This window comes from Octodon degus, unplaced genomic scaffold, assembly GCF_000260255.1.
Source record: "Octodon degus isolate 3935 unplaced genomic scaffold, OctDeg1.0 scaffold00049, whole genome shotgun sequence".
In the NCBI taxonomy this organism is placed as follows: Eukaryota; Metazoa; Chordata; class Mammalia; order Rodentia; family Octodontidae; genus Octodon; species Octodon degus.
Window position 1 is genome coordinate 2,503,761 of NW_004524625.1, and position 6,000 is coordinate 2,509,760.

Consider the following 6,000-nt stretch of genomic DNA (forward strand, 5'->3'; position numbering starts at 1 on the left):
GCCTGAACTGCATAGTGAGACTCTTTCTCTAAAAGCGAAAAAAGAAGAAGAAAGAGGAGGAGGAGAATGAGGATGAAGAAGAAGAGGGGGAACAGGAGACAACTCTGGCCAGTTAGCCACATGGACATGGAGAGATGAGTAGGACTAAGGATGGCAGTGACGTCCATAACACATCAGCCTAAGCAATAGGGGGAGGCAAAGAGGAGGGTGTTTGTCTTAGAAACACACATGACAGGCATCCTGCGGCCACTTTCATCTAGAGGAGCTGAAGTCTTGAACCAGCAGGAAGACTGTACAGGAAATCCTTAGTTCCCACGGAATTGGATTTCTTCAAAGGTGTTTTCATGTTTGGATTCCCAGCCCTCTGACTTGGCCACCACTGGCTTAAGGTAGGACCTTAGCAAATATTTGTTGACTGATAATGGAATGGATGATGGATGAAAATGAAGTAAGTATTGTTCTGCTCTATAATCCCTTTTGTTGAGCTACAAAATATTGTTTGTGGAAGGTGTTGTCTACTTTTCATTCCCCTGAATTGTTATATAGTCTGTTGCCAGTATGAGCATTATTGATAAACTAACCAGGGAAACCCAGCTTCCTTCAAAGGTTCAGTGATCGGAAATGAGGAGGGTGACCTTTACAGAAACAAAGTTAAGACGAAGCCCAGGGCCTGTGTTGGCTCAAGAACTGAGAGGCACGTTGCTGCTGAAGGCCCCGGAAAGAGGTTTTGAACACTCCTACACATACTACGTTTACACACAGAGCTTTAACAGGCCCACCATACATTGTGGGTTAATTGAAGGGTATTTCTTCCAAGATTCTACAGTAAAAGCAAAATTGGATTGTAGACATTTCAAACTAATTCTCATTTCCTCTTCCACTCTCCCTGGGGGAGTGTCTCCATCACATCTCTAACTTCCTGTTGTGTAGCCTATCTCAGACCCTTTTTGTCATCAGTCCTTTTTTGTTTGTTCAAGTTATGTTTCTGCTTGTAAAAGAAATTCAAGCTCATCCTCAGCTACTCTAGATTCATCTCTGTTCCAATCTGCTTTGTCCTTCCTTAGTTATCTCTAATACCAGTTCTAGGATGATGTTTCTAAAACAAAGATCTGTAGACTATGGAAGGGTGATAGTTTCTCAAGCAACAAAACCCATCTTACTTTGTCTCCTTGAAATCAATCAGAGGGAGACTGTTGATCCTTGGCTAGGACAGGGTTAAAAGACAGGCCTCTTGACATGGCTTAAGAGTGTGTGTGTGTGTGTGTGCGTGCGTGTGTGTGTGTGTGTGTGTGTGTGTGTGTAGAGGTCGGCAAGACAGGATAGAAAAATAAAGATAGGTATTTTAAAAATTGTAACAAAATGACAACTTAGGGACACAGTCCAAGCTATGCCTGGTTTTCCATCTTGGTATTCTCTTGGTGGTTTATGTGTCTTTTCTTCCAGGCCCATCACACCTAAAATCCCTTAAAGATACCAGAAGTCTGTGAACTAGCTTAGTTAATAAAGTAAGGGGCAGGAAGCTGATCTTAATATTAAAAAAACTGATGTAGAAACTTCAAAGAATGTTTCTAGACTAAACATCTTAGATCACCCATCTGAAAAAAGGAGAAAAAGAAAAAAACAAACAATTAATAGTCTGGCCTCATGCCAAATACTTGTAAAATGGGCCATGATCTTTCTGTGAATGAGCCATCCTTTTCTCGTATAGTAAACCAAGTCTCAACTTTCTATAGATTTACAAATTCTATAAATTTACACAGCCAAAACCATAAATATTCCCAGCTCTAGATGATCATGAACCTTCTTCTTGAGAATCCCCATTCTATTTCTTTGAGTAGATACTTTCTAAATACTACCTAACAAATCCCCTTATGCCTCTTAAACACACACACACACACACACACACACACACACACACACGCACGCACACACAGAAACAGAAACAAAGACAGAGACAGAGACAGAGAGATTAGATAGCAATACGCCCTGCTTCAGATCCCTCTGTGATTTCCTGTGGATTTTCGATACTGTACAGGACAGAGTCTCAACTTCTTAGCAGAGAAGAAAGGAGCATGCAGGCCCTTTAGGATCTGGTTCTTTTTTCTGTACTTCCCTCTTTGGCAATGTCAGACTGCAGTGATGCATCATCCAACAGCTTGTGTTTCCACAGCAATGTGCTTTTGCTTCCTGTTTTTCTACAGTTTGAAATACTGCCCTCTACTCTATCCTTTGCATCTGAAAATTACCAAGTCTCCTTCATGGCCTCCCTCTCCCTCCTGTGAGTTATGCACCTAGCCCAGATGGTGCTACTACCCCTCCTCTCACATTGTTCTCATTGTGAGAGAAATTCCTGGCCTCATGAGAGATTTGATGGCATGAGGCAATTTGGGGATCTGGGCAATGTACTAAGGGTGTAAAGGGCGTAGAGAGAGCAACTACAGAGTTCACCACAGTTCATGCTTAAATTTCCTACCCAAGTTCTCTCCTCTCTCAAATTCCTTTCCTTTAGCTGGCATCCCAGCCGTGTGTGTGTGTGTGTGTGTGTGTGTGTGTGTGTGTGTGTGTGCTCACCTTTGTTTCATGCAACCCCAATCCACCTTCTTTCTACCCCACTATCAGGTGGCCCTTGGCTTGGTTGTAGTCCCATGGGGTTGGTCTCCTAATCTTTTAGGATATTTCTGCAACATTTGTTTAAAAAATTTAAAGCAAATTTCACACTATACATATTTATCTTCCTGAATTTTCTTCGAGTGCCTCAGGGCCAGGCCTGTCAATGTCTGATTTATCTCTGGTCTACCCAGGGCTTGACAGAGAAGAGTAGTAAAGCTATGCTCAGCCCCATTGTCATAGCTGGGCCGTAACTCAGCCACTAGACTGTAGTGTGGCTAAACCAGGCTGGGGAATATGGGACTGCAGGTCTCATAGGTATGGTGTTCAGCCTGGAAAGGTCTCCCCCACCCTCCAGACTGGGGATCAAACTTGGGACCTTGTGCTTGCCAGGCAGGCTCTTACTCCATTGAGCTATTTCCCCAGCCCAGGTTTGTCTTTCTACCTGCCTCACCACCACTCATTCTTCTCAAAGCTGATTCATACTCAGAAAAAGATCCTCAGCCTCTGTCCATAAGCTGTGTCAGGACTAGCCAGATAGCTCGGCGGATTAAAGTGCCTGCTTAGACAGACAAAGGGACAGGGTTTGATCCCAGTGTGCTGTGCTGGCCCTGCCCCTGGAGCATGCTGAGACAGCAACTGAGACTGGGCATGGTGGCACATGCCTATAATCCCAGTGCTTGGGAGGCTGAAAACAGGAGAATCACTACAAGTCAGATCTGTGTAGTGAGACCCTATAGACCCCGTACTAAATACATAAAAAAAAAAGTAGTACATAAGCTCTGTCTCTTAAAACACTATTAAATCAGACAAAGGAGCTATCCATCTACTGCACATAAGGACTTTCCTCTAGAAAGCTGGCCTGCCTCTGTGGCCCACATATCGCCTCTCTCAGGAGGACTGCTTCCATCCTTACAACTTATCCCTGAGCACAAGCCTGTCAACTCATCCTCCCCAGGCTTCTCCTTGTCTACAGGTTCTCCCACCTCCTCCTGCCTGTCCTCCTTACTAACAGAAACATGATGCTAATGTCAGCCTCAACTTGAACCCTTCACCTCAAATGGATTCTTCCAGGGCTCCTATTACTTTATTGCAATTGGTAGACATTAAACTTCTTAAATCATTATAAAGTTCATAAGTCATTGTATTACAGCAATATATCATAAAATCCTTAAACTATTATACTACAGTGATACATGCATATCAATCCTTATAGTGGCACAACTGGTAATAGCTAAATCTTTTTGTTTCTATGCTAATCTTTTATGTATTTTATTTTATTTTTATTTTTTTCCATAATTTTATTGATAAACAAATAGCGATGAGACAGTTTCAAACCAAAATGGTAGGACAGTTTCAATAATAATTAACACATTGCATACATTCTTCCCAGTGCTTAATTGCTGTACAAGATGCAGACATGATATCCTATTTATAAACTCTATTAGAACAAATCCCTCTATTCATCAAGAGAATGTAACTATATAACTATCCTAACCATTTTGAATACACAGATACAAAATGCACATTCATCTGTATCCCCTTTTTTGTTTAGTTCTGTTATTTGAATATTATAGGTATGTTAACTCAGCAAAATATTCTAAAAGAGTCCAGTAGTCCATAATAGTATTGGGTCTTCCGCTTCACTGGCAGTGTCAGAAATGGTTGACCTGAGTCCCCTACAGCTCAACATAACAGCATGGCTTTACTTCTTATACTTCGTTTTTATACTTTTCTGCTGGATGGTTAAGACCAAGAGGGGGCCCACCCCTTAGCTCAGTTCTTTAAGTGGCTGCTTCATCAAAGCAGTCAGTCTCAGGTTGCTGTGCTTCGATCTCCACAACTCCAGCCAGCCAAACCTGCCCTGAAGACACTGGGAGCAAAAAAAAAAAAAAAAAAAGACCAAGATAAAGCAAGACCTACATAACAAGAAATGTAACTTTTGTATCTGATAAGGTCAGTCAAATCCCCTCAGGATTTATCCTCAGATCCTGTACCTCAGATTGTAGATCCTTTGTCAGTGTCAGCTATGTGGATGAGTCACGGCCATTGCTTGGCCAATATGCTCTCTGTGAAAGCCTGAGAGAATATTTTCTCTCCATGTGACTCTCCTTAGGCACACTCTACATCATTGATCACTTTCTTCTTTGGCCCCATAATCTCCTTGATCAGAAAATTTGGGACACTACCGAGATACATGACGTTATAGTACAAGTTCTCATATGTCCTGAGTCTGTCTTGACCTTGGAAGGCTAGGGCCAAAATGTTGGCTTTCCTTGTGGCCCTCCCTTTTCTCTAATTTTGGTCTGCAAACTTAGTTTGTTAACCATCCAAAAGACAAGCTTATTGTTCTTACCATACAAACTAGGCTGTTAAGTTTAACCTCACTATCTGTCTGAATATCAAACATCTTAGGCCTAACATGGAACAGGTATTTTTCATCAAGTATTGATATGTTGAACTTTAAGTCCCTACAGAATATGATGAAAAAACATTTAAAAATTAGAATATATTTAAAAAATAGGCATAAAGAATTATATAATTCTTATGTTTATACATAAGTTCAGAAATCTAACCATATATAACCTTGAAGCAGGACAGTTCCACACATTCCTTTTCCTGTCTCCTGCCTTCATTCACCACCCCCTTCTTTTTGAACAATCATGTACTGGAGAGATAGCACAGCAGCAACTGGCATGTCATGAAAAGCAGCCCATATTCAGAAGACCAGAATGACAGGCACTCCAAGCATGAACCTACTATTACAAATTGCCATCTTCAGTGCAGTTGCTTCGTTCACAGGTGTCAGTATATAGAGTTAGTCAGGGTGAGAATCTTTCCAATTAACTGCTAGATTCAAAAAATCTGAAGATTCTCAGGATCATTGCCATACCCATCTTCTACATATAACTGTATGGCTTGTCACGGTCATGTTTCCTAGCTCTTCTCCTTTCCCTCTCTTAATTAGTTAGTCCTCAAGTTCTTGCTTTCCTTTACTTATATTATACCTTTCTATTGCATTTCTTCTTTTGAGTTCTTATACTAGGGAAACTATATGTTATTTACACATGTATGTCTGGTTTATTTCACTTATGAGTATATCTTCAAGTGACATCCACTTCAATATAAGGGCTTCGAGTTTATCATTCTTTTTTAAAAATTTCTTCCCATAATTTTATTGATAAACAAATAGCAATGAGACAGTTTCAAATCAAATTGGTAGGACAGTTTCAATAATTAACACATTGCATATTCCTCCGAGTGGGAGTTTATCATTCTTTATAGCTGAGTAATACTGCATTGTATAAAAATACCACATCTTTTTCATCCATTCCTCAGGTAATGGGCATCTTGGTTGTTTCCAAGATTTGGCTATCACAAATTGTGCTGCTA